Source organism: Phyllostomus discolor, chromosome 4 (genome assembly GCF_004126475.2).
Source record: "Phyllostomus discolor isolate MPI-MPIP mPhyDis1 chromosome 4, mPhyDis1.pri.v3, whole genome shotgun sequence".
NCBI classification, from domain to species: domain Eukaryota; kingdom Metazoa; phylum Chordata; class Mammalia; order Chiroptera; family Phyllostomidae; genus Phyllostomus; species Phyllostomus discolor.
Genome location: NC_040906.2, coordinates 36,680,229 through 36,698,689, shown reverse-complemented (window position 1 = coordinate 36,698,689; position 18,461 = coordinate 36,680,229).

Here is an 18,461-nt window from a genome sequence, read left to right as displayed (position 1 = left end):
ATAATGGCTATTATCAAATAAGACAAGAAATTACAGTGTTGGTGAAGATGTGGAGAAAAGGGAAGCTTTGTGCATTGTTGATGGGATTGTAAATCAGGGCAGCCATACAGAAAACAGTAGGAAACTTCCTCAAAAAGTTAAAAATGGAACTACTGTATGCCCAAGCAATTCCACTTCTGGATATTTAGTCAAAGAAAACAAAAACAATAATTCAAAAAGATACTTGTACACCTATGTTCATTACAGAATTGCTTACAATAGCCAAGATATGGAAACAACCTAGGTGTCCATCAATAGATGAATGAATAAAGAGGTAGTACATATAAACAATGGAATATTAATCAACCATAACAAAATATAAAATCTTGCCATTTGTAACAACATAGATGGACCTACATAGTATTATACTAAGTAAAATAAATTGGACAGATAGACAAATTAAAAGACAAATATACTGTGACTTTACTTATATGTGGAATTAGAAAATAAAACAATGAACAAACAAAATAAAACAGAAACAAACTCATAGTTACAGAGAATGAAATGATGGTTGCCAGGAGGAAGTAGGGGGCTGGGGGCCCCCTTGGTAGAAAAGGGGGGAGAATTAGGAAGTACAAATTCCAGTCATAATATTTTTTAAAAAAGGGGAACTGTTACCTGAATAGTAGTATGTTGGTACTCATGTGTGTATGTGATAGTGTTATGAACATTTTCTTGTTCAAATGTGAAAAAGGTATAGGTAATTTGAATATAAACATATTAGGTAATATAGTGGTAATATAGACTTGTAAAATGTCAAGTTAAATTTTAAGGATGACACATGACTCTTCTTATCAAGGTCTATGTATTTTAGGTCTTTCCTAAAATTTCATGGATTCTATTAGAGATCTGCTTTATGTTAATTTGAGATCTATAATAGTGCACACACACACTCAAAAATCAAAGTTTTAATTAAAACTGATATAAAAATTAAAGCTATTATGCACAATTTTGAGCAGCCACAGAATTCTAACAGACATCCTTTCTCTTTGAACCTTTGCTCCCTCACACCAACAGATGCAGTCTAAAGCACATGACCCATGTTCACACCTACGCATTCAGCTGCTCACCTGCCCCTCTCCACAGTTCTGACACATTTGTTCCACCTCTTTCATCACCATAGGAGATAGTGTAAAGGAGAAATGAAAGTCAGGAGCACAGATGCAGATCATATAAATATATGTACTACACAAAACCTATTGGAAAAAATCTTTCAATGAAATAACATTCATTTATTTCAGAAAAATTAGCTTTCAATAGAATCAATGAAAACAGCCAGCTCCTTCAGGCCAAGTTCGTGAGACTAAAAGGGAAGATTGCGATTCAGGGTTTAATCCAATCTATCTTTTAAAACAATATATCTGAGCAAATACAATAAATTGATGATTTCTTGAGAAAAAGGGTTTAAAACAGTACTATTAAATTAGCTCTCAAAGTCCTAAAAAAAAAGAAAAGAATTTAATTTTGTTCTCATGGTACAAGACGACTCTAAATTTAACTCAAGAGAGGTTTTGTCCTGGAGCCTGAAGTCTTTCTCATTGTGGACTATATTTAGGTCGAGGGTACAATTAGATCAAATATCAGATTTCTAAAGTACATAAATATAAATCATCATCGATGCTACTGCTAAAAATACATAAGCCAGGAACTGTGGCAAATCTAAAATACCAAGTAAGATAGATGTTATGAAGTCTCTCTGAAAAGTAGTGGCATTGACTGTTACTGTTACTGACAAAGCATTTTGTATTTTATGTAATAAATGCTTGTTTATCAAGAATCTTGGAGGTCCTGGCAAGCAATAAACTTATTAACAATGGATAGAAAGATGCACACTTTCTCCACTGATGCATAGAAATAGCTCACCTTTGTTGCAGGCTAAGACTATAGGAAGTGCGTGGGACTCTTTTCATTACAAGTGTCAGAAAACCTGACCCAAACTTGTTAAAAGGAAATTTGTTGTCTTGTGTAACTGAAAAGCCCAAGTATAAGGCCCAGGCTTTGAGCATAGCTGAGTTTAGGCTAAACAAGTCATTAGTACTTGGTTGCTTTATATTCTTCAACTCTACTTTCTGCCAGGCTTCAGTATCAGGTTCCCTACAGTCGTGCTCCAGTCCTTCCATCCTTTCAGGTTCAAGGTCAAAAAGGAAGAGCAAGTTGGATTCCAATCACAATGGCTAAGGGAATATGATGCAATGACTGTGTTAGGCCTAAGGAGAATGTTTCACCTCTGAATAATGACAGAGGTGTAGTCTTGCTTGATTAAGTACATGGACTAAAGAGTAAGGAAAGAATAAAACTCAATATAAAAATTGGGAGCTGTTATTAGAAGATGAAGTGGATGGCAAGCTTGTTATAGGAGGAACAATTGTGGCCATAGAGATACTGTTTTACTGCCTCTGTGAGGACCAATTAACAAGTAATCTTAGATCTAAGGTGATGATAAAAATGCATGGTGAATCCACTGTTTATAAGGCAGATATGCCACTAGATCATCAGTTTCTTTGGCTGTATGGCAATTATACCACTTACAACTCAAGTTTTTTTGGTGAGGACTTGTAAACCAGTGCATGTAAAACCATACCTGGTTAATAAATGTCAATTATCTTCCCATTTCCCTTTGAGTCAAATTTTCCTTTCTTATGTTGGGAGCTTTTCAAAATAGAAAGTATGTCTGATTCATTTTTTTAATCTCTAGAACCTAAGAGAGAACCTAATACATAGTAGAAACTTAATGTGTGCTGAGCAAACAGATGTTGGGTATATTTTTTACTTTTTAAAAAAACATTTGCTTTTTTTAAAAAAAGGACTTTATTTATTTATTTTTAGAGAGAGGAGAAGGGTAGGAGAAAGAGAGGGAGAGAAACATCAATGTGTGGTTGCCTTTTGCATGCCCCCTAGTAGGGACCTGGTGCACAACCCAGGCATATGCCCTGACTTGGAATCGAACAGGTGACCCTTTGGTTCACAAGCCCACACTCAACCCACTGAGCTACACCAGCCAGGGCTATTTTTTACTTTTAAAGGACTTTCATAATTAGGCTTGAAAAAATTTAAGATTAGGTTGTAGGATTAGCTCCTGTAACAAAGAAACCCTAATATCTAATGGCTTAAAGAAGACATGTGCTCATTGTTATCTTGCAAAGCATTCTAGAGCTTCTGGACCGTTGTTCGTAAGAAGACATCTCTGTTCCCATAGGTTATGCAGCTTCTTTCTGTTATTTCCCCTGTTTCTCTCATCGGCACATTGAAGCTAGCTGACTACCATCAAAACTGTGTTCCAGCTCATGGGAAGCGGGAAGAAGCTATGAAGGGCAAACAGTTTCCTTTTATTATTTCTTCTTTTAAAAAATATTTTATTGATTATGCTGTTACAGTTGTCCCATTTTCCCCCCTTTATTCCCCTCTGCCCTGTACACCCCCTCCCACTCACATTCCCCCCCTTTAGTTCATGTCCATGGGTCATACATATAAGTTCTTTGGCTTCTACATTTCCCATACTATTCTTAACCTCCCCCTGTCTATTTTCTACCTACCATTTATGCTACTTATTCTCTATGCCTTTTCCCCTTCTCTCCACCTCCGACTCCCACACTGGTAACCCTCCATGTGATCTCCATTTCTGTTCTGTTCTAGTTGTTTGCTTAGTTTTTGTTTTTATTTTAGGTGTGGTTGTTAATAACTGTGAGTTTGCTGTCATTTTACTGTTCATATTTTTTTAGCTTCTTTTTCTTAGATAGGTCCCTTTAACATTTCATAAAATAAGGGCTTGGTGATGAACTCCTTTAACTTGACCTTATCTGGGAAGCACTTTATCTGCCCTTCCATTCTAAATGAAAGCTTTGCTGGACAGAGTAATCTTGGATCAGGTCCTTGACTTTCATGACTTGGAATACTTCTCTCCAGCCCCTTCTTGCCTGTAAGGTCTCTTTTGAGAAATCAGCTGACAGTCTTATGGGAACTATTTTGTAAGTAACTATCTCTTTTTCTCTTGCTGCTTTTAAGATTCTCTCCTTCTCTTTAATCTTGGGTAATGTAATTATGATGTGCCTTGGTGTGTTCCTCCTTGGGTCCAACTTCTTGGGGACTCTGAGATTCTTGGACTTCCTGGAAGTCTATTTTCTTTGCCAGATTGGGGAAGTCCTCCTTCACTATTTGTTCAAATAAGTTTTCAATTTCTTGGTCTTCATCTTCTCCTTCTAGTATCCCTAAATTTTGTTGTTGGAATGTTTAAAGATGTCCTGGGGGTTCCTAAGCCTCTCCTCATTTTTTTGAATTCTTGTTTCTTCATTCTGTTTTGTTTGAATATTTCTTTCTTCCTTCTGCTCCACACCATTGATTTGAGTCCCAGTTTCCTTCCCATCACTGTTTTCCTTTATTTCACCTAGCATAGCCTTCATTTTTTCATCTAATTTGTGAGGAGATTCAACCAATTCTGTGAGCATCCTGATTACCAGTGTTTTGAACTGTGCATCTGATAGGCTGGCTATCTCTTCATCACTTAGTTATATTTTTTTCTGGAGCTTTGATCTGTTCTTTCATTGGGGCCATTCTTTTTTGTCTCGGCATGCCTGTTATGTAGTAAGGGGCAGGGCCTTAGGTGTTCACCAGGGTGGGGCAACCCACATGGTTGCTTTGTGATGCTGTATGTGGAGAAGGGGTCTGAGAAGCAACAGTGGCATTTGCTCCACTCTCTGCCAGATTTCAGTCAATTCTCCTGCTACCCACAAACAAATTGGGCCCTTCTGGTGCTGATTCCTGGGTGGGTGAGTTTGTATACATTCTAGGACCCTGTGGGTCTCTCCAACAGACTCTCCTGTGAGGATGGGAGTTTCTCCCACTGCCACCTCAACCCCCACAGGTATTTTCAGTCAGTGGTTTGAGGCTTTATTTCCCCAAGCTGGAACCCTGGGTTGTGCAGTCTGTCTCACTCCCCAGTTGTTCCTCCTGGTTTATCTGCACTGGAATGTGGGACCACCTGGTCCTCCAGCCACTGCCTTGCCAGCCAGCTGCAGCCTTGTGCACCCTGCTCCACAATCCATCGCCTCATTGGGTCTGCCAACCACAGCCTTGCCCACCCCAGTCCTCCAGCCGCCGCCTTGCCACAAGTGTTCTCCTCCTGCCTACCCGTCTGCCCATCTCTGCCCCTCCTACCTGTCTGGATGAATATCTTCTTTAACTCCTTGGTTTTCAGACTTCCATACAGTTCAATTTTCTTTGTTGTTTTTTGTTTTTAAATTGTTGTCCTTTTGGTTGTGCGAGGAGGCACAGTGTATCTACCTATGCCTCCATCTTGGCTGGAAGTCTACTTTGCCCATTTTTTAATTAGGTTGCTTGTTTTCTTAGAGTGGAGTTGTGTGAGTTCTTTATATATTTTGGAAATCAAACCCTTTAAAAGTAAAAAGTTTTCTTTGTCTGGTGGTAGAAGGGGAAGTCAGAGAGATTCAAAGCATAAGAAGAATTCGACATGAAGGTTTTCTGTTGCTAAGATGAAGGATCCACAAGGCAAGGACCTGAGAATGACCTCTAGGAGCAAAGCATAATTGCTAGCTGACAGCCTGCAAGACACAGGAATCTGTCTTACAACTAAAAAAAAAAAAGAATTCTGCCAACAATGTGAAGGAATTGGAAGTGGGTCTTTCCCTAGTTGAAACTCCAGGTGAGGAAATAGCTGGCCAATAGCTTGATTTTAGCCTTATCAGACTCTGAGCTATGAGACTTTTGTTATGAGAAACTATAGATATAAATTTGTACTGTTTTAAGTCACTAAATTATTGGGTATTTGCTTGTTTTTGAGACAAACACTATGAAAAAGAAATGCATTTTTCCACTTCTATGGTACTCCAATAGTGGAGTTGATTGGTGGAACTCTGACTTCCACCTGTATTAGTTGCTTGTTGCTGTTGTAATAAATTTTCACAAAATTAGTGGTTTAAAATAACACAAATTTATTCCCTTATAGTTCTGGAGATCTGAAGGCCTAAATGTGTCTTATAAGACTAAAATAAAGGTGTTCATAAAGCTGCATTCTTTCTGGAGGCTCTAGGGAAAATCTGTTTTCTTGCCTTTTCCAGTTTCTAAAGGCTACCTGCATGCCTTGGCTCACAGGCCCTCCCTTTACCTTTAAAGCACATCATTCCAATCTCTACTTCTGGGATCATACCTCCTTTTTTTGACCTTTTTGTTTTCCTGCTATAAAGACACTTGTGATTACATTGGCCCCCACCTAGATAATTCAGGATACTCTTCCCATATCAAAATCCTTAACTTGCCTTGACCAGTGTAGCTCAGTTGGTTGGGCATTGTCCCACAAACTGAGAGTCTGGTTCAATTTTCGGACACGGCACATGCCTGGGTTGGGTTGCAGGTTCAGACCCCAGCCAGAGAGCACATGGGAAGCAACTGATTGATGTTCCTAACATTGATGTTTCTCTCCCTCTTTTTCTCCCTCCATTCCCCTCTCTCTAAAATGAATAAATAACCTTTTAAAATAAAAGACCATTAACTTAATCACATTTACAAAATTTCTTTTATGATATAAGGAAATATATTCATAGGTTCTGAGGATTAGGGTGTGGACACCAGGGGCAGGGGTTGCTGGGGGGAGCATTATTCTGTCTATCACAACCTCCTGCAGCAGAGCACTGTAGAGGCTTTATAAATGAAATTGACATTTGAATTATAGCCCACAAAATTGGGACAACACATACATCCTGAACATAAAAAGGTTATCTATATGCTAAATTAAGAGATCTAAAGAAGGAACCAGAATCTTAAAATATAATATCCAAATTTCTAGGATATAGTACAAAATTACTCACCATATCATGAAAATTTCAAGTCAGGTAAAAACAATCGACAGATGCCAACACCAAGATGATGAAGATGTTAGAATTATGAGACAGGGATTTTAAGCAGTTATTATATAAATGTTTTAATATAGAATTACAAATATCTTAAATCAAATGAGAAAATAAAAATCTTAGCAAAGATTTATGGAAGATACAAAGAAGAGCCAAATGGAAATTTTTGAGTTAAAAAATATAAGAACTGAAATTAAAAACTCATTAGATGTATATTTTGACTGTACTCAGGATTTAAGTTATAGAGGTGGCTGAGTGAGGACACTGAGAGGTGAATGTAATTGAAAACAGTCTATTAAGGGGCATGCCATGCCATGCAGAGCTACATGAGGAAGTGCCAGGGTCAGTCAGGAGGCAGGAGGAGTGAGGAGAAGGCACAGGCACAAGCCTTTACTGTGGTTTGGGTAGGAAAGTTTAGGAATGAATGGTTTGAATCATTCCAGTGAGCTCTGGGTGTAGCAGTGGTCTCTAGTTGTCTAATACCTGGTCCTGGAGTGATCTAGAGCAGGGGAAATACTGACTTGGTGTGTACAAGTTAGATGAAAGAGGTGGTTGGGAGCATGGACTCTGGGTTGGTTGGTTGGCAAAGGAAAAGCACCTGGTGGGGGGGTCATTTATTATCTCTAGGAATTTGTTAGCTCTGAGAGGGAAAGCATTTCCCTATGGAAAATAAAAAGCATACTTAAAACAATGGCTCAATAGCAAAATGGGGGTGTCAGAAGAGTCAGTGAACTTGAAGATAGAGTGACAGAAAATCAATATGAATGAGAGTGAAAAGAAATTTTTAAAAAATGAATGAATCCCTAGGGACCTGTGTGATAGTAGTAGAAGAACTAACATTCATGTTATTAAAGTTTCAGAAGAAGAAAAAGAACACCAAGCTGAAAAATATTTGAAGAAATAACTCCTCAAATTTGGTGAAAGATGTAAACCTAGAGAATCAAGAAACTGAGTATACCCCAAACAGACAAACTAAGGAATTGACACCCAGACACATAATCAAAGTTCTAAAAATGAAAAACAAAGAAAAACTTTTAAAAACAAAGAAAGACAATGACCAATCAGGGAATAATGACTCAAATGACAGCAAATTTCTTCTCAGAAACTTGAGGGACAGAAGAAAGAGGCAAATATTCCCCAGGTCCTGGAAGAGAAAGCACTACCAACTCAGAATTCTTTATCCAGTAAAAATTATTTTTTCAGGAAAGAAAGTGAAGAAATGTTAAGAGAATTTGTCACCAACAGATCTTCTCTAAGAAAATGGCCAAATGAAGTTCTTCAGACAGAAACAAAACGATAATGAAAGGATATTTGGAATATCCTCGCAAATGCAAAAAAAAAGCAGTAAAATTATATGGACTGCATATTGTATAATATTATCAAAGTGACAAAATTATAGTAATGGAGAATAGATCAGTGGTTGGAAGGGGGTTAGGATTGGGAGTGAGTGTGATTAGTAAAATATAGCACAAAGGGATTTCTTTTTGGTGATGGAGCAGTTCTGGGTTCTGATTGTAGTGACAGTTACAGAAATGCACAAATGAGATAAGATTTCAAATTTCACTCTCTAAAAAAATGTATGCAAAGAAAGACTGGTGAAATCCAGATTGCAATTGGCACAGGAAGAAATTTAGTTAGTTCAGTGAGATCATTCCGTGCATATCCCCCTCCAATCTACACACATATGTGCATATGCACACTTACACACAGGCACACATAGTTGCCCGAGTTTCAGTATTTCCCTGGTGTTTTTCTAGTATTGTCTTTCTAGCCAGCTTAGATTTTTCTGTGCTTAGCATTCAGAAAGATCTCTCAAATTATCCCTCTTTTCCTGTTGGTAGTCTAACCCATTTAACTCCTCTTCACACTCCCTCATCTCCTACCCCTTTTTGAAACCCTCATGCTTTCACAAAATTATAGCCTCTTTTTAATAATTATATTGCTAGCAGCCTATTTAACATTCCGGCATTTTCTGAAGTCTTATTAGATGTGATGGGTAAGAGGACACAGGCTGAAGCTTGACCAAAGACTAAGTGATGTCAGACAAAAGGAGTCACCACAGTGGTGCCCACAATCTCACTGCTATATTCCTGAGCCCATATGTCCTCTGGAGAGGCGTGGGGGAAGAACAGTTCCAGAAAAATCTGAGGATACCATGGCAGGATAAATGGAAGTTGGAGGAGAGAAGGGAATGATAAGAAGTTATCCCATTTATGAGAATAGTACACAGCTTAAATCCTTTGATAATCATTCAAACCAGGACTGAGAAAGGATAGGAGAAGTCAAGATAACAGAATAAACAGAAAACTTCTTACAGCCAGACTATTCCCATCTTGTTCGGAGGCTTGAAGGAAAGGAAGGATCAAGGATGGTAGACCAAGTTCCAAGGCTGCTGGGAGAGGGAATAAAGAGAGCTCAGTTGCTGTGGATGACTCTGCGAATCCAGTCTGTATAGTGAGCTACCTTGGTGTAGTAGCCAATATCACCTCTCAGGATACACCCATCTGACCAGGAGAGGATCCCTTGGAGCTGATTTTGGCACAGAATCGGGGCAGCAGCTATTTCCTGTTAGAAAGAGGAGAAATGGGTCAGGCAGAGTAGCCAAAACAAAGATAATCTATTACCAAGTCCCTATCTGAGGGGCCCAAAATAGAAAGACTTAGGTAATGAAGACTGGAAAAAATGTGTGGTGGCTGCCTTGGGCCCATCCCACCCCTCACCTTGGGCCACATCAGAGGAAGCCATAAAGAAATGAGAACATTTTGTGATGTTTCTGTCCTGACATCTAAGTTCATTTATGATTGGAAGGACACTTATTCCTTCCTGGACCCCCATTTACCTTGATCTTTTCTTAGATGTAAAGACAAAAAAATTGGATTGGGTTATGAGAGATACGTGGGCCCCAAAACCATCTCAGACAAAACTTAGGAAGAAAGGGACAGAAGGGAAAGAGTTACCTTACATGAGTGCATGCTATCCAGAGAAGATCCCGCACAGAACATGTTCTCTGTGATTTTAACAGGAATTTTCCTTTTAGGGGACTCTTGACAGTTCTCATTAGAGAACCAAAAGACAGTCTGGTTTATCTGGATATCAGGGTCTGTGTCTGATTGCACATGTGCATGCAGAGAGAGAGAGAGAGAGAGAGGATGAATTTGTTTCTCTTTGATGCTTCATATATCCATCTCCTTTTCTTCTGTCCTTACCTCCCTCTTTTCTGGTATTAACCTCTCCATTGTTCAATGAAAGAAAAAAACAAAATTAAAAGGAACCAGAGAAGAAGAAAAGAGATAATGGAATGAGAAAACCAAGGTCTGATTCCAGTATTGTAAACTGCATTCCTTGGGTTTACACATGCATGCTTTTCTTTGTGAATGTTTATAAGTTTCTAATAAATGAACTGCACGCAGCATTTACCAGCAAGATTGCTCTCCAACCCCTTCTCCACCCAGACATCCTTTCACCTTCACCTGGGTGATGAATGAGGCAAGAACACCGGATTCTAGAGACCTCCAGCCATAAATAGCCATGCTAACCCTGGGTGCATCATGTCAACAATTTGGGTCTCAATTGCCACATTAATAAAATTAAAGGTTAAGATATGTAAGTTTTCAGGCCCCTTCCAGCTCTAACGTTATATGATAGCTAATAGTTATATGATAATCCTCACTGAGTGGTTACTCAAGGAACACTAAGGGTCTGTCTTCAGGGCCACTCACAGAAATTCTCCCATGTCCAGCCCCAGCCAGAAACAGTGCACATGTCCCCTCTTCTGACATCCGCAGGATTGGGCAGATCCACGAGCTTCACATGATTTAGAGGATGCATCAGCTTGATGAGCATGAGGTCATGCTCAGCAGAATCCCGGGTGAAATTTGGGTGTTGGATAGTAAACCTGGATTTTAAGTTCCCCATTGTGTTTAGGAAACCCTCCTCTTTTGAAGCAGCAATGTCTATCTCAAGAAATCTGCAACAGGCCATGAAAGATTAGTAGATGAAGGAGACATTCTATTGTTCATCTCTCATCCTTTCTTCCCCTAACTTGCTTTGTGACTTGGCATGAGTTCCATAACTTGCCAAGACCCCTGTCTCCTTGCTGTAAAATAAGCAATTTCCATTTCAGTCGCATAATTCTTTGATGTGCACCACATTGGTTCATCACCTTGTCCTCGGCTTCCCCAATTCTCCCTGTCTATACCATCTCACTCAAGGATCTAACTCATAACTACATAGATCTATTTTCTGCCTCCTTCCAACCATTTCTCAGGTTTCAGAGTCCCCTGTGCATGTCTCTTAAGGGCTGAGCCTCAGTCCCCTCTGAGCAATCCCAGTGACTAAGGGGAAAAACCACTCCCTCCAGGACCTCCCTCACTCACGGTAAGAAGCAGTGGGCTGCAGTGAGAGCCCACTGTTCATGGATCAGGGTCCCCAAACAAGGCTCATATTCTGAGTTCAGGAAAATCAAAAATGTTGGTGCAGGTTTGGTGTTCATTTGATTGAATTGCTGAACTAATTTTTCTTGTGCTGGTATTAGTGTTGTAGTTTCTGTTGTTATTGCTGCCAGATAGGAGAAAGGAGAGGAGAATCTTAGAGACGGGGTTTAGATTCCAGAGGACAGTTCTGAGATGTTTTAAGCGGAAGTGCTCTGAAGTTGTCAATGGGTTATTGATACCTAAGGTATTATTGAACCACTTCAGGATCCTTCTATTAATTTTTCCCTTTGAGTTCCCTCTGTATTTGTGTCCTCCCTCCTATTCCTTTCCTTCCTTCCTTCTTCTTGGTTCTTCTCTTCAAGCTTCCTTCCTAGCTATATATAGCAAAATCATACTCTTTTACTAGCACCTACCATACATTGTATCAATTCTCACAATCTCATTTCAAATCTTCTCTTGCTCCCAGGGAGCCAGAGGAAAACCAGTGGGCTCTAGATATTTTTGAGTGTTCTAGGAAACTTCCAGTCACTGAGGTCTTGAATCCTTTTTCTTTCTAATTGCTAATCTCTCCACCCCTCTTACCTAGACCCATTTCCTCCAGTTCCCTCCAAGGTGACCTTTTCAGAATTTTAAGGCAAAAATAGGAACCTGCACTCACCAGTCACTGTCAGAAAGGTGAATACTAGAAAGAGGTGGTTCATATCTGCTGTCTTCATACCCTCTTCCAGTGAGAAGACCTGGGGAGTGAAATGATAACCAACCTGATCAGCTGGAAACTTTGTAAAGGGGGAAATTACAAGGATGGCTGGGAAGTTTAAAGGGAGCAAGGTGCTCTTAACTAAGAGTGGAAAGACATCAAAAGGAAGAGAGACAACCAGACTGTGTATCTTGAGTGTCTACCCTCCTATTGTAGTCTAGGCGATTTCTCCAAGATGAGATTCCTGATCCCTCCCCTCAGAGGGGTATATTATAAGCTAAGAGCTTTGCTCTTCTTTATTAGCAAAGAAAAATCTCCACTGGCCAATCCTGTCTGCCTTAATCCACTGTTTCTAGTAATAATTCAGCCCCCTGGTTCCCTTAGGCTTACTTAGCTGTCCTCACCTAGTGTGGCTGATCTCCACCTCTCTGCTTAACACTTACCAGCCCTCAACTTAAAAATAAACTCCCTCCTCTATGAACTACAGACCCCTTCACCTAACACTGAACCCCCCCCATGTCACATTGCCCCTTGTCCTCATGTCACACTGGCTCTACCCCCATGTCATCCTCTCCTCATGTCACACTGTCTCTATTATATGTCATCCTCCTCCCACTCCTTAGATACCACTGACCTCTCCCTGAAAATTTGCAGTAGTCAGTGACAAAAAGGGTATGCTCATCATAGATCTCCCTTGGAACGGAATCAAAGGGGTATTGAGTAGAATGTATTAGTTGGCTTTTGTCACATAGCAAATTTCCTCAAACCTTAGTGGCTTAAAATAGTAGCCCACTATTTACACAAAATTCTGTGGATTGCCAATTTGGTATGGGCTCAGCTGGATGGCTCTGCTGTCAGTAGGATTGAGTCATGCATCTGTGATCAGCTGACAATCAGTGGTCCCATGAACATGACTGCTGGTTCTATAGTTGTTGCTTGGAGTGATGGGGGTAAATGGGCTATGTGTCTATATCATCATCCAACAAGCTAGCCAAGATCATTTATATGATAGTAATTGCAAGGTCCCCAAGATCAGAAAAATGGTAAGTTCCAATGCCCAAGACTTTTCAAACATCTGAATATATCAGGCCAAATCAGGTTGCATAGCTAACCCAGATTCACAGGTGAAAAAGAATGAATCTACTTCTTTTTTTAAAAAAAATGTGTTTATTGATTTTAGAGGGAGAGGAAAGGGGAGAGAGAAACATCAATTGAGAAAAAGTGTAAAATAATATTGCAGGATAACAGACATAAGAAAAATAATCTTGGAGGAAAAGAATTTCTTCTTGTCATTTTATTGTATTAATTTTCAAATATAAAAAATTTAAAAGTCTGGTTCGATTCCCAGTCAGGGCACATGCCTGGGTTGTGGGCCAGGTCTCCAGTAGGGGGTGCATGAGAGGCAACCATGCATTGATATTTCTCTTTCTTTCTCCTTCCCTTCACCTCTGTCTAAAAATAAATAAATGAAATATTTAAAAAAAATTTTAAGTATTTTACAGTGAACACTGCCATACCCACCACTGATTTTCTTCAACCAGCAATTTACTATATTTGCCTCTCTTAGCTATCCAGCTATTCTACCACACAAATTGTATTCAATCTCATCCCCTTCTTAATCTCCTGCAATTTGGCCTTCTCTCCTACTTCTCTGAGAGCTCCTCCTTTTTCTACCACCATCACCATATAACTCCTGAGTGGCTGCAATAGCTTTCAAGTTGACCTTCCTTGACAGCCCATCTCTTGATCCAATTGATCCTTGAAACTTGCTTCATTTATTGTGCTCTTGCTTAAAAGCTTGTGGTGGTTTCTAGGGCCTATCGCTTCATGTCTTACCTCCTTAATAATCTAGTATAATGATTATACTAGATAATGATGCCTGACTCTGTAAAGATATAACACAATGAGAAGAGTCAGAGTTTCTGGGCAATCTCAAAATCAGCCCATGTCCTTGGGAGGTCTGATGGTATACTTCTTATCTCTCTCCGACCAACTCTAGTCCTTGTGTGTCCTAACTTCTTTTTGTGAATTGACTGTAATCTTTGGCTTTTAATTCTCTTAACTTGGTATCCCCATAACACATAGTCGAGCATCTCCCAACTTCACTCCATAAGCACCAATTTCCACCTGGACCTGAATACCTTCTTTTCCTGGGCTCCTTGTCAAAAACCCCTTAATTTTAATTTCTCTAAGGTCATCTGTGTTCTTGCATTTGAACAAGGACTGTCTTCTCCCCCTGCCATTTGGTCAAATAGTGGTCCTCACTGTTTTCAATATATTCCTTCTGACTGGCTGTGAATCCTTGCCTATATTACTTCCTGGTTCATAGCCACAAGAAAGGATTTCCAACCATCTTTTGATCTAGCTTCACCCCTCACTACACCAAGGAAGACCCTTCTCCTCTCCCTATCTGTGCCAATCCCTGTCTGGCACCCATTGCACTCCACTTGTCCAAACTGGGTTTTAAGAGCCCCTCAAATTCCAGTTTGAGTTCACTCTCTTAAAAACTGTTCCTTAGTGCATTATTTTTCTCTTCTTTACTATGGACTTTCCACTCTAGGCTAGCCAGTTTCTTCAGTATATTTCAAATTGGCCATTTCCATACATGCTTCCTTTCATTCTTGGCTCACTGTACTGACATATTTGGAAGCACCTAACTTACCCACTCTTTGTCAGAGAGTCTGCCTCTGCCCATAACCCTTGCTGAGTAGCTCAAGTTTAGATGTCTAAGGGTAGAACCTGGATCCTCAGAGATATCTCCAAGATCAGTGCAGCTTAATGCCCAGCCACAGTTCTGTCTGATCTGGATCTGACCCTTCTACACACATAGCTCATCCTATTAGACAGAACTTCATATGACTCTGGATGGCCTCAGACTTAAGAAGCTCCATTTACCTGGCTTATGACCTTGACTTCCCTAATGGCATAATTTATATCTGATTCAGTTCTGTATCTCTAGATCCTAGCATAAAACCTAGAACCACACAGATTTCACACACACATATACACAATTTTTTTTGATGAATTAGGAGATAGCACCTGTGTATCTTCTAACTTAAAACTGTCCACAACCTGCCACACTGACCTGACTTCCAGGTAATCCAAGCTTACTAGCTTAACCCAGGTCACTTTCTTGTGAGGTACAGTGGAAATAGCATTCTCAGAGTATGATCTTTGATCCCAAGGACAGGTATTGGACATTATTGGCATAGATTTAATCTTTTTTTTCTTTTAACAGTCTAATTAAAGTATAATGACATATAATAAACTGCACATATTTAAAATGTATAATTTGGTAAATTAATGAGCACATTCCCAAGATTCCTTATGACTCTTTTTAATTCCTCCTTCTTTTTCTCCCACCCACCACCATGTCACCAGGCAACCACTAATCTGCTTTCTGTTGCTATAAGTTAATTTAAATATTGTAGGATTTAATTTTTTTTATTGTAACCCTCATTTGAGGGTATGTTTTTTAATTGATTTTAGAGAGAAAGGAAGGGGAAGAAACAGAGAGAAAGAGAGAGAGAGACAAACATTGATGTGAGAGGAGAGAGAGACAATGATCAGTTGCCTTCCATGTGAGCCCAACTGGGGATAGAACCTGCAACCTAGGTTTGTGCCCTGCCTGGGACAACACTGCAACTGAGTCACCCAGTCATGGAAAATATTGTAAAAGTTTAGATAAATAGAGTCATACAGTATGCTCTCTCTCTCTCACTTTTTGGTCTGGTTACTTTAACTCAGCATAATTTGAGATTCATACGTGTTGTTGAGTGACTTTAGAGTTCCTTTATTTTCACTGCTGACTAGTATTCCACTGTACTGAAATATAAAATGTATTTATTTACCTGTCAATAAACATGAGTTATTTCCAGTTTCAGGTTGTTGCAAATAAAGCTTCTATGAACATTATATGTGTGGGTCATTATTAAATATATAAGTACATATATGTCTTTGTGTAGGCATGTTTCCTTTTCTCTTGGGTAAATAATGAGATGTGAAGTGGCTGGATCATATATAATAGGTATATGTTTAACTTTTAAAGAAACTGCCAAATTGTTTTCCAAAGTCCTTTACATTCTCATCCGAAGTGTATGAGAGTTTCATGTCCTCCGTATTTTCACCAACACTTGATGTACTCACTCTTTTTTTTTTTTTTTAGGTATAATTGACATATAACATTGTATTAGTTTTAGGTAGAGAATGTGATCAATCTTTTAATTTTAGCTAAAGATTTAATTAAATCTTTCAATTTAATTAATCTTTTAAAAGCCCTCACAATTGAGATGTGAGGGTTTTTTGTATATTTTGGATAGGAGTCCTGCAATGTTCCTAGCAGCTGGAGGAATGGAATTCATAGATCCATCCATCTACTTCTTTCCCTAGACCTGCTTGTTATTTAATTTTAATTTTAATTTTAATTTTTTATTTTTATTGTTCAAGTACAGGACCTACTTGTTCTTAATTTTCTATTCTTTCCTCTTCCAACTCCCTGACCAAACATCCATACTATTTATTACTGATGAGTCCTTTACATTTTTATTTCAGGCTACTTTCTTTCTACACAAAGTAGATAACCAGGTATACTACCAAAGATTTTCACATTAGGGGAGTTTCCTTTCACTGCTGTCTTGTAGGGGCCATCTTTGAATGGGGCTATAATGTAGTGATCCATTTCTGGCTTTCCCACATACCAAGCTGACCTATCTATGTACCAGGCACAGGTTTTTCTTTTTTATGAGCTGATCATTATTATATCTCCCTGTCATCTCTCTTCTTTCCCCTTCTCACAAACAATCATAAGTTGAAGGAGAGACAATGGTGCTATAGTAGTGGATGACAATAGAATGTGAGACCTCTATTCATACAGCTTACTTGTCTACTGGCCCTGCTCAGAACCAATACTACTGTGTTCACATGACCCTATGACTTAATGGATCTGACAGAACACGCCTTATGATGAACAGTTCTCACTGCATGGTCACTGGATGTCCCAAGATCATGTGCTCCATCTCTACCAGGGCCCAGCAGTATATGGAAAACTATTTTTTGGATGGTTTCTTCTGCTGATTGGCATAACATTGCTCTGAACTCTACAGTCTGCATGGTGATTCTCTTACTAGGGCTTGCTATAAACTCCACAAAATGTCTTTCCCTACCACAGATACCTCTCATAGCATAGATAGCCAAGTAACAAAGCTGCTTGTGTCATACCCTGAGGCTTCTTCAGAGCTTTTTCCTGTTCTGGACCCCACTCAAAACCAGCAGCCTTACATGTCACTCAGCAAGTGGTTTAGTGCAGTATTTCCAAGTGTTGAATATACTGACTCCAGAACCCAAAAAGCCCAGTAGGCAGAATGAATCTTTTTAATGGTGGGGTATGTGGCATGTACTAGACTACTAGATATTTATGTGGTGAATCTTAGAATTTATCTTTTACCCTTTAGAACACATGTATCTTACCAAGGTCACCAATATTCTTGCCACTTCTTAATCATCTGCTCTGATTAATCTGATATAGTAATTATCTGTTGCTGTGTTACTTGGCTATCTATGCTATGAGAGGTAACAAGCAACCTTGTTACTTGGCTATCTATGCTATGAGAGGTAAATTACCCTAAAATGTAGCATATTAAAACAGTGTTTATCTCATAGTTTCTATAGGTCAGGAATTCAGGAGTGGCTTAGCTGAGTGATTGTGGCTCAACGACTTCCATGAGGTTTCAGGTAAGATGTTGTCCAGGGCTACAGTCATATGAAGGCTTGACTGTGGCTAGAGGATCTGCTTCCAAGATGGCTCACTTAAATGGAGTTTGGCAGGAGGCCTCTCAGTTCCTTTTCATATGAATTTCCCTGTAGGGCTACTTCAGTGTCCTTATCACATGGTGGTACCTGACTTTCCTCACAGCAAGTGGTCTAAGAGAAAGCAAGGAATGAAGGTGTATCTTGGAAGTCATACATCTTCACTTGTGCAAAATTCTTTTTGTTAGAAGCAAGTTTCTAAGTCTGGCCCACATGCAAGTGTAGAGGAATTAAGCTCCTCCTCCTGAAGAAAGTAATATGAAAAAATCTGTGGGCATACTTGAAAACCACCACATATAGCATCAGTTAGTGGACCACTCTGATGATATGCAGAATGTCCAGGCAGTCCAGATTTGGGGGTGTTATTATGATAAAGGGCAAAAGAATTAACCCCAGGCAAGACTGTAAATACCTGTGTCATGCACCTGCATTTATTCCCCTTTCTTGATAGGAATTAAAATGAATGTGTTAATATTTGCCAATCAGTGCAAGGTACCCAAGGCCATATTAATCTGTTCCAGTAGAGATGTTATATGTGGCATAGGAGCTTGCAGTTAGGGCAGCTATTTGGTTGAGTTTATTATTCCTCAGGATGAGACATTTTTATAAGGGCCAGACTGGTGAGTT